The following is a 12,050-nucleotide window of genomic DNA, read 5'->3' as shown; positions in this document are numbered from 1 at the left end:
AACAATTTTGAGTTCGACGGAGTTCATTACGTGCAAGTCAGCGGAACGTCAATGTGAACTCGAATCGGACCTAACTACGCTAATATCTTTATGGCTCACCTCGAATCAAACTTTCTTGACACCCAAAATTTAAAGCCAATGTACTATAAAAGGTATATTGATGACATATTCATGATCTGGCAACACGGTGAGGCGGAGCTCCTCACCTTCATTGAGGCATTTAGCCTAGCCCATCCTAGTATTTCCCTTGCACATTCCTATTCGGAACACAGTGTAAACTTTCTGGACGTCACCGTTACTACCTTCCAAGGTCGGCTTCAAACTAAACTTATAGAAAACCGACAGACACGCCGCAGTATTTGCACTTCCGAAGCAGCCATGTCAGACACTGCTAGACAGCAATACCTTACAGCCAAGCCCACCGATTTAGGAGAATTTGCTCAAACCAAGCCGACTTTGACTCAAACTGTCCAGAACTCAAGACCGCCCTCCTGAATAAAAAATACCCGGAAAAAGTTATCGACGACGCTATTGTGCGAGCCAACCAATTAGACCCTAACGAAATCTGTAAGAAAAAAGCCCCCAACGGGAACCCGCAAACTAACTTAGTTTTAACCCACTCATCCTCCGCTCCAAGAGTGTCAACCGTGCTCAAAAACATCACAATAACCTAATGCAAAGTGACCGCTTAAAAAGCATATTCCCCGAACCACCACGCGTTGTCTACCGGCCTAATAAGAATTTAGGTGACTTTCTTACTAACTCTCGTATCAACCGACCGGCAACTACTGGCTGCATGCCCTGCAATAAACCCCGATGTAAAGTATGCCCACACATGACCACTACACAGCGCGCCACCAGCACGGTTTCAAACTACTACGTAAATATAAAAGGTAACTTTAACTGTGACTCCGCTAATGTCGTATATTTTCTAGAGTGCACTGTTTGTAGGCAACAATATATCGGCCAAACTGAAATGCCCTCCCGAATACGGCTTAATAATCACCGCTCTCATGCAAAAAGCTGCCCTTATTTGCCCCTGTCAAGACATGTGAACAGTCCCGGGCATGCATTTGAACATCTTAAAGCAACGATTTTAGAATCCGCCTTCAAAACGCACCACGATTGCGAGGTTCGGGAATCTTATCTCATTTATAAGTTTGGGTCAGCCACGCTTGGAATTAATGAAAGTTACGGAAAACTAACATGCTTATCCCTCGATTAAAATTAGCGACTTCATAATTTTTATAACTATGTTCATTATTCCTACCCTCGAGTTTGCCATCAGAATTCGGTGAAACTCTCCTAATACAGCAGCTTTATTAGCCTAATGCGGCTCAACAATGCCATTTGTCCTGGGGAGGGAGGCCTCGCTCCCACCATCACTTAAGAATGTTTAACTGTTTGTGATCTATTCATGTTTAACCTTTTGTGACCCTACCTATTTCCTGTTCAATTGCTAGCTTCTGTGTGCTAGCTTCTGGGGGGCACACCCATCTTCGCTTCCCCCCGAACCAGTCTCAGCAGTCACTGAATACCTCAGTGTATCCTCTTCCCTTTCTTTTCAAACCGCGGTTGTCCAGTTTCCCCCATTGTCTGAACTTGCAGCCCGCGCGGCATACGTTGACCCGTCATGGTGCAACCTTGAACGCTGCATTGTTAACACGACCCCTTTTTCTCTCTCTCGCTCCCCCCCCCCCTTTTTATTTTTCTTGCTTGTTTGTTGATGTTGTAACATAGGCGTAGCCTGACTGTATGCACACTCCCCATTTCCGAAACATTTTCCGCTCTTTCTCACAGTTTTATGCAAAAATATATAAGAAATGTGTTCAAAATGTTTGCGACAGCAAAATCATGTAACTTTACTCTGATGAAGGCAAGTCCCGTTGCCGCTACGTAAGTAAACATTGTTTGTTATTGTTCTTGCTGTGTATCCGACTCTTTACTTATGCTATTTCTGCGCGCTTTGTGAGTTTATCTTTGTCTTTATTTATATATATATGTATATATATATATATATATATATATATATATATATATATATATATATATATATATATATATATATATATATATGTACATACATATGTATGTATATTTCCACTTTATTTCTTTCTTTCCGAATTCTTTATCTATTTCAATGACCTACCACACACTCCCCTTTGCTTTCCGAGGTCTTCTTGACTACCATCTCTTATTTCTGTGTTATGTACAACGAGCCCCTGATTTCCTATTCTGATTCACTACATGCGTAGCGAGGGCCTCTGTTTTGGCAGTCTTGGTGCCATAGGAAGTGTGAGAGGGTTTAACGTCGGTCGACCAATCTCGACATGTCGTAGACACTCGAGTCACGACCCGGGGGTTGAAAAGAAGGTCCCCTTCACCCGTCCAATCCGAGTGGCGCTGGCTACCAGCCTCAAGCACACGAAACAAAAATACGCAAACATAAATACCCCAGAAAGTGGTGGAGAAAATCGCCCCGCCGGTAGCGTAGTGGATATCGCACCAGGCCGGTATTCTGAAGGTCGTGGGCTCGAATCCCTCCTGGCGGGAATTTTTTCTCCACTCTCTTTGTGTCTTTCTTTCCAAACTCTTTATCTATTTCAATGACCTACCACATCCTCCCGTTTGCTTTCCGAGGCTTTCTTGACTGCCAACTCTTATTTCTATATATATATATATATATATATATATAACACAGAAATAAGGGTTGGCAGTCGAGAAAACCTCGGAAAGCAAAGGGGAGGATGTGGTAGATCGTTGAAACAGATTAAGAATTTGGAAAGAAAGAAAGAAAGTGAAGAAAAAATGCCCGCCAGGTGGGATCCGAACCCACGACCTCCAGAATACCGGTCTGGTGCGATAACCACTACGCTACCGGCGGGGCGATTTTCCCATTCACTTTCTGGGGTATTTATGTTAGGTATGTTTGTTTCCTGTGCTTGGGGGTGGTAGCCAGCGCCATTCGGACTAATCGGGTGTGTTATTTTTTCTGTGTTATTTTCAACGAGCCCCTCATTTCCTATTCTGATTCGCTACATATATATATATATATATATATATATATATATATTTTGTGAGCGCTGTCTTTACACTGATTGCTTGACTGGTCATTCGCTCTATTGTGTCCAAACACACTATCATCAGCATCGTCTCACCCACGCACCGTTTGGTGTCATAGCCATATCCCCGAACTCGTGCGATCCTAATAATCATCGGAGTTCTGGCTCTGCAGGCTGCTTGGCAAAGACCACCTGAATGAACGCCGCCCAGCCTTAGGTCTGCCTCCCTGCTTTCCTCTCTGAAGTGGTGGAGTTGCTTGTCGGCCCTCTCTTCCGCTCCCAGCTACACCCCTGGAGCTCCGTTCCGGTTGACATCTCCCGCCACGGGAGCCAACGATGCAACAAGAAAGCGCGTTGGAACGCAGAGTTCAACCACCCTCGGCATCGGTGATCAGAGGCCACCAGGGCGACCCTCCCTCCTTCGCTGGTCTACGGCCTCAAGACGTCCAAGATTGCCTCAACCAGTATAATCACGTTAGCCAATATAACCGGTGGGATGATGCTGTTAAACTGCGCAATGTTTCATTCCACCTAGACCTGGTCGCAAAGACATGGTATTCAACAACGAGGCAACCATCAAGAACTGGACCGATTTTACTGAGCGTCTGCGCACAGCATTTGGTACCCTGTCAGCTCGCATGGATGGCGCCAAAAACAATCTGGGGTCTCGCGTACAACGTCCCGACCAAACATATGCGGCTTACATAGAGGATGTCCTCGCCCTCTGCCGCCGGGTGGATGAAAGCATGCCAGAGGCCGATAAGGTGCGGCAAATTCTAAAGGGCATTGATTCATTAGCATCTAACGCCCTCGCTATCCAGAATCCCCTGACAGTCAACGATGTGCAGAGACCTGCCAGTGCCTCGATCAGTGTCAGTCCCTTGGCCTTCAGCCAGAGCCGGCTCGTCTGGATGGAAACCCAGATCTGCGTACTGTGATGCGCGCAATCATTCGTGAGGAGCTAGGCAACCGTAACTCATCGTGTCTCCCACGCGATCACTGCTACCACAGCCCATCTCAGCTACGGGATGCAATCAAGGAAGAACTGGCACCCATGACGGCGTATCCACCGGCAAATTCGACTCCTTCTGCCCATTACGTGACAACATACGCAGAGGCCGCTTCAAAACACTCCTTGTTAGTGGAATCGCCTCCGCTTTCGACTGCTCCCGGATATTTGACGGCATTTATACCTTCGGAGTGCCCAGGCGTACTAGGCGCACATGCGCCCCCACCGCCAGCTTTTCCCTCAGCACCGCCCGGTTTGCTACCACTGTGGAACTAGGGGCCACATTTCCCGCCTTTGTCGAAGACGCCGGGAGGATGAACACCGAGGGTACGCTCCTGAAGAGCGGGAAAATGTCCGCTTTGCCTATGGTACTCGTAGAAGCACATACGTCCCTCCTATTTGAATATCTTCCCCTCCTGACGACTCTCCTGAGTTTTCTCAGCGTGATACTCTAACAGGACGCAGATCGCCTTCGCCCTACCACCGCTCGCTGTCCCCTCTTCGTCCTGCCTCAGCTCTCAATAATCATCCTTTGGAAAACTAGCGCCTGTAGCTCTTGGAGGGGGAACTGCATTGCTCAAAGACACGAGAACCACTCCTCAACGTCCTTAAAACTTATTATTGGTGGAAGTGGAAGGCTTGCGTGTTGAGGCACTTGTTAAATAAATACGGGGGCGAGTGTGTCAGTCATTAGTGCACAGTTATCTTCACGTCTGAGGAAGGTGAGAAGTACTTGCGCCGGGTCATTCTTGTGTGGGGCAAATGGTGATGCGATTCGGCCTTCTGGATATTGTACAGTGCGCGTTACCATCGACGGGATCCTACATTCCATTCAGTTTGCGGTGCTGACTCTGTATTCTTATGAAATTATTTTGGGCTGGTACTTTTTATCAGCCTCGTCTGCAGTTTTGCTGCCGTCACCTTGTGATTCACCTCACCGAGATTGGAATGGCCTGTACATCCGATGCTCGCGTACCGCGGTTGGTTACTGCCGACGATTGTGTCTTGTGTCCCGGCCAAGAAACGGTGTTCTCCGTAACGTGTCCCAGTATCGCCGATGGAGATTTGTTCGCCATACCAGCTGGAACTTCGCTTACAAAGGAGTTATATTACCGGCCTGCATCGTTCGCTTTTCACAGGGATCAGCTTTCATTGCCGCACTAAACATTGCCTTTGATCCGATTATCCCTCCTAAGGCACTAAGGTTGCTTCTATTCTAAACGAGGAAGTTGGCCGTCTTCCGCTTTGCCCTATAGCATTACTCCAGCATGCCTGTGCGCAAGCGATTACGTCTTCAAGCCTTAAATTCACCACCAGCACTGAGCTCAGAGAGGAAAATAAAAAAATCACTACTCACCCTTCTTAACAAGCACAAGGCGTTGTTTGAAAACCATTCCCTCAGTCTTTGACGAACAGCAGCAGCAACTCATCGCATAGAAACTGATGGTTCTTGTATCGTCCACCGTGCTCCCTATCGCGTTTCATCCGCAGAACGCTAAATCATTAAAAAATGTGGACGACATGCTGCAGCGGGACATTGTTCGCCCTTCAGGCAGTTCTTGGGTTTCGCCGGTTGCCCTGGTCCGTAAGAAAGATGGCTCAGTGCGCTGTTGCGGGGACTACCGAGCACTTAACAAAATAACCCGGAAAGACTTCTATCTTAGGTCCCGAATTAACGACGCTCTCGACACGTTGCACGGAACAGAATACTTCTCCAGTCTCTATCCTCGGTCAGGATATTGGAAGATCTCCATAGCAGAAGCAGATAAAAAACAGCCTTCGCCACACCAGCAGCCTCTACGAGTTCAACGTGATGCCATTTGGACCTTGCAACGGTCCGGACACTTTTGAGCGCATTATCGATACTGTACGTCGTGGCTTGAAGTGGAAGACTTGCCTATGCTACCTAGATGATATCGTCATTGTTCGTCCACTTTCGCTGAACACCTTCAACGTGTGGATGAAATCCTCACCTGTTTTGACAATTCTGGTTTACAGCTTAAAAAATAAGAAATGTCGCATTGCCAGTACCTTATTAAAAGTCTTGGGCCACGTTTCAAGCAAGGAACGTTTACGCCAGAATCAAGACAAGATCAATGCGGTTCTCAATTTTCCCCAGCCTCTTCGTCAGAAAGAGCTACGAAGTTTCCTGGGCTTGGCTTCCTATTTCGGTCGCTACATTACAAATTTTGCAGCAATATCCTCACCCCTTTACAAATTACTCACATCCGGAACTCCATTCGTTTGGACCCAAGACTGCGAAATAGCTTTCCATATCTTGAAACAAGCCTCAACTTTTGGACAAGTGCTTTTCCACTTTGATGAGTCGGCATTCACTATTCTTCAGACCGATGCCAGTGGAGGTGCTGTTGGTTCTGTCCTTCTTCAGCGTACGCATTCCTCGTCGGAGTGAGTAGTTGCCCATGCAAGCCGCGCTTTGACTCCAAAAGAGAAGAACTACACCATAACTAAAAAAGAGAGTCTCGCCGTTGTTTGGGCCGTGCAAAAATTTCGTACTTAGTTGTATGGCCGCCATTTCTTAGTGGTAGCAGACCATCACGCCCTGCGTTGGTTATCCTCCCTCAAAAACCTCTCGGGGCGCTTTGGCGGCTGGGTATTCCGTCTACAGGAATATGACTTCACTGTAGGGGGGAAAGCACAACGATGCCTATGCTCTTTCCCGTTGCCTGCAGTCGACCGCCCACTGGCCACAGCAGTCGTTCCAAAGTAACTCCTCGCCTTCCATAACTTCGCTCGCGTTGCTCATGGCCCCTTTATAATTGCCGGTCAAGATATCCTACTAAACCTTGTTTCTCTCCAACGAGCCGATCCGTGCTCCCGACGACTACTGGGCCTTCTCGACGGTTCAACTTCCCCACCTAACAGCCGAAGACGCCGTCAAAAATTTAGTCCCTTTACACTCTGTGAATAAAGATGACCTACAAAGCTGGACGCAAGCGACGGAGTTCACGAAACAAAACACGTTTGTCGTAATTTGCGAAGCAAGATATTTTGTAGCCAGTTAGCTGACTGTACTTCTCACGGAACCAAGCGTTGATGTTGCAGGTAAGCATGAAATTGCCTGTGTCCCTCCCGCGTCGTAAGCATCTTACTGTTTGTGTAAGGCCGGGTTCAGAGTATTGTCGCAACTGTCGGAATAATTTTAAATAATGACGCCATTTCAGGTCTCAGCAAACGGAAGTACGTAACATAGGATTTTTTACGTCCATAGATGACGGTACGAGTTTTCCGTAAGCAAACATAGCCTAAAACACAAACCCAATCCGCTCTGCTCTCAGCACTCCGGACTGGTCCACTTTTGGCGTTTAACGGCCGCGTTTAAATCTCCCACCAGCACAAGGGACATGCCATTCATTAGTACAGGCATGAAACATAAAGGTACGCATAGACGCCTCCTCTCTTGCTCCCCCTATTCTCCACTACACACCCGCGCACGCATAAACCCGCAACCGGTCATGTTCGCGCCTTTAGAAGTGTCAGGCGCCGTAGAAAATATCCCCTAAAACCCCTTGACAAAAAAATATTGCCTCACGCCGGCGTTCCATGCGGGAATTTGTTGTACATCCGGGAGAGATTCGCCTCTAATCCACGAGCTGAAATTGAGGCGGTAACGGTAGTGCCAGAAGCATTCCCTTGTTTTTGCACCTAATCGTGCTTGTGCCCATGCCAACGCTTCAATTCTTGCTCTTCTTCCTGCAAATGAAAGGCATGCATCCGTCCCATAACGATTTAAACCCTGGAAACCCTTGAGCTCTATTCTCGCGTACAAGCTATCTATATTCCTTCCCCCTCGTATGTATGTTACTGTGTGTGTAAGATGCCTGTGTAACACATAAACCATTCTATTGAGGAGGACAGCCCACTATCCGCATTGAGCCATGTAATTTCGACATCTAAATACCAGCACAATCGTCATTTCATCGGCAGTGGCATGAAGCCTAGCTGTGTGTGCACGTCCCCCTTTTTCTACCGGGAAACCGCGCACCAGTAAACCGGCAACCGGCGATGGCGCATACTTATGGGTGAAAGACACCGGCGAAAATGTTGCTCGGAAGGCTTTCCAAGCTGAAAAATAAATATGGGCTCAAGCAGGCATTCTAACTGGGGAAGTTTGTCTTCTACCCGGAGGGATTTGCTGCTACTTGGTGAAGTGAATTTGAGTGTAAATGGCGATGGCGGGCTTCGCCCGTTGGAAGGGGCAGCCATTTGTCAGCCGTTACCTATGCTTCGCCGGAGCGGTATTTGTTTATGTCGGCGTAACTTAGCGAGCAAACGCAGCAGCTACAAAAGAAACAAAACGCAGAGGAGCATCCACCGAAGCGTGAAGTGGAGTACTACACTTGCGGCTACGGCGTCATCTCTCTCACTGTCTTTCTCTCACACATATTTCAGTTGGCGCCACGAAGGAGCGCCCTCCCCATGACACTTGGCCCAGATGGTGTTTTATTCTCCGATAATCCAAACAACGTGACGTTTGTGCGGGTGGTTCAACCACGATAGGCAACATGCTCACTGCACCCTTGCGCGGAGCTAGTCCGAACCACGTGACATTTACATGGGAGGTTCTAACAGGACTTGGAACATGCTGGCCGTCGGCGGGGGTACACTGTGAGGTAGCAGCAAAGTAGCGCATGCTCCCGTACGTTCGCTGATCACGCGGACACTTCCTGAGACGCAGCAGAAATGCGCCATGGCCGAGAATACTGCAGCTCGCGCTGCGCAAAAATTTCATATCAGTGTGTGTAGTAGGCGCCACTACATTTTTACGCCCATCCTGTGCTGTTTATTAGTCGCATTTATCTGATAACCGCATACCGCTGTTAGCTGCCGACTGCGCAACTTTCCAAAGGGGTATCGGGGGAGGTTAGGGGGAAAACAGTTCTGAAAGAGGTGTCAGCGGTGGCGAGGAGAAGCCCCGAAGCGGCGACGAGTAAATCAATGACACCAGAATGAAAACTGGGGGGTTAGGTATATACTGCTTTGCAGTAATAAGTAAATTTATCCTTTTTAATTCTGGAGGCCTTTACACCACAATTACCACCCTACCGGAGACATGGGATTCCAGTCGTCCCTCGCTGTCTTCGAGCCCATAACTTGGAAGTTTTTTACAATGACGCGACAGCTGGCCATCTTGCTTACTACAAGACCTACGACCGCATCAAAAGCGGATTCTTTCGGCGAGGCGTTTCCTTAGGCGTCGCTAATTATGTGGCGTCCTCCCTTCATGCTAGCATCATGAACTTTCTACCTCATCCCCTGCCGGTATGCTACAGCTGCTGCCTTGTCCTTCTGCCCCATTCGAAGCTGTGGGCATCGATTTATATGGACCTTTGCCTTTCACTCGACGGGTAATCGACGGATTGTGACCGCTGTCTATCACTTGACGCCGTATGCAGAAACTTCCCGTCTAAGTACCGGCTGGGCTTCTGAGGTCGCAGATTTCTTTCTGCAAGCCATCTTCTTACGGCATGGACCACCTTGAACTCTTTTAAGTGATCGTGGCCGAAGTCAGCAGTCTTGAGGAAGTTCTGCAGGCTGCTGGTACTGCCCACAAAACCACGTCGAGCTATCATCCACAGACAAATGGGCTAACAGAACGGTTCCATCGTACACTTTTGGATATGATTTCTCTCTATATCAACCCCGACTGCAGGAACTGGAACGTCATACTTCCATTTGTCACCTACGCCTATAATACCGCTGTCCAAAGCAACACTGAACTTTTACCGGTCTCTCTCGTCTAGGGCTGCCACCCCCCGTCCATTCCAGACGCATCTAACCGCAGCGATGGCCCAGAAGTACAGCACCCGCCTCGTATGCGGGAGATACTGGGTTCGAATCCTGGTACCGCCGGGCACCCACCGGTTTTTTATTGGGTACCGGCGTCCCTTGTCGACTGCGGACCCTTGAAAGAGGAATCCACGCCTGGAAAGCTCCCTTTACCCTATCGATGGGCCCCTGAACCTTGCCCATCTGGTGGGGCCCCCGGCCATTATGCCGCGTTGCGCCATTGCCGGAGGTCAAAGAGTCTGGCGGCATGTCCTGCCACAGGCAGTTCCGAGTTGAGCGTCCACCGTGGCTGTGGAAGCACCATGTGCATTGGTGTGCCTTGGTCGCGCCGGGCACCTACTAATAAAATAGTTACAAGCGACTCCCCGGCCTGGCGCTCGGCCCTTGTGTGGGACTACAACGCTTGGGACGTTCACCCGACTTGCACAGGAAAATCGCCCCTATGGAAAGGGCCGCTTCAAAAACGCAGGAACCTTTTTTTTCCTGTCCCGTGGATACAACAACCAACATACCGACCAATTTGTTTCTGGACTAGCACAGTGCGGGACCCTCGTGTGATTGCACTCCGAGTCCTGCCAAATGCCCCAAGTCTCGCAATGACACAGACCACCGGGAGGTTACATTCAACCCTGGAGATGAAGTACTGCTTTCGACGAAGTTCCGTGCGCCAGGACTCTGTGAAAAGTTATGCCGTGCTTGAATGGTCCGTATACCGTACTACAGCAAACATCCCCCGTCAACTACATCATTGCTCCCACTTGCGGAGTCACTGACCAACGGTGTGGTGGCATCGAAACTGTACATGTTTCGCGCCTAAAGCCTTTTCCCCGCAGATCATTCTCCCTTTGACGGCCACGATCGCCACTTCAGCCGCCGTGGGGAAACTACTGTGAGCGCTGCCTTTACACTGATTGCTTCAGTGGTCATTCTCTCTATTGTGTCAAAGCCCACTATCATCAGCATCGTCTCAACCACGCATCGTTTGGTGTCATAATTGTATCCCTGGCCTCGCGCGATCCTAATCATCATCGGAGTTTTTTGGTTCTGCTGGCTGCTTGGTAACCACCGCCGGAATAAACGCCGCCCTGCCTTAATTCTGCTTGGCTGCTCTCCCATCTCAAGACATTTATTATTCATATATTCTTCATCTTTCATATGTTCATTATCTGCTTTTATGACTCACCACATCCCCCCCTTTGCTTTCCGCGGTTTTCTTGACTGCCAATCCTTATTCGGTCTTAATTCACAGAGCCCCTCATTTGCCATTTTCTGGTTGGCTACATGCATAGCGAGGGCCTTTGCTCTGGCAGTCTTGGTGCCCAGCTTAAGAGGGTTCAACTCTGGTCGACCACTCTCGACATGTCGTAGAAACTGAAGTCACGGCCCGGGGGTTAAAAAGAAGGTCCCCTTCACCCCGACCAGTCCAAGTGGTGCTGGCTACCACCCCCAAGTGCAGGAAACAACACATACCTAAAAATAAATACCCAAGAAAGTGGTTTGAAACCGCTCCGCCGGTAGCGTAGTGGTTATTGCACCAGACGGGTATTCTGGAGGCCGTGGGTTCGGATCCCACATGGCGGGCATTTGTTCTCCACTTTTTTTCTGAATTCTTTATCTGTTTCTATGACCTACCATATCCTCCCCTTTGCTTTCCGAGGTTTTCTTGACTGTCAACCCTTAGTTCTGTCTTATTTTCAATCAGCCCCTCATTTCCTATTCTGATTCGCTACATGCATAGCGAGGGCCTCTGTTCTGACTGTCTTCGTGCCATAGGGTGCTTAAGAGGCTTCAACGCTGGTCGACCACTCTCGACATGTTGTAGATACTCGAGTCACGTCCCGGGTGTTAAAGAGAAGGTCCCCTTCATCCCGAGAAGTCCGAGTGGCGCTGGCTACCACCCCCAAGCACAGGAAAAAATGACATTGACATAAATACCCCAGAAAGTGGAGGGGAAAATTAGCCCCGCCGGTAGCGTAGTAGTTATCGCACCAGACCGTTATTCTGGAGGTTGTGGGTTTAGATCCCACCTGGCGGCCATTTTTTCTCCACTTTCTTTCTTTCCAAATTCTTTAAGTGTTTCACTGACCTACCATATCCTCCGCTTTGCTTTCCGAGGTTTTCTCGACTGCCAACCCTTATTTCTTTCTTATATATATATATATATATAC

Source organism: Haemaphysalis longicornis, unplaced genomic scaffold, assembly GCF_048455015.1.
Source record: "Haemaphysalis longicornis isolate Haplotype H1 unplaced genomic scaffold, Haemaphysalis longicornis Haplotype H1 scaffold_6, whole genome shotgun sequence".
Lineage (NCBI taxonomy): Eukaryota > Metazoa > Arthropoda > Arachnida > Ixodida > Ixodidae > Haemaphysalis > Haemaphysalis longicornis.
Note: the sequence above shows the minus strand (reverse complement) of the source record.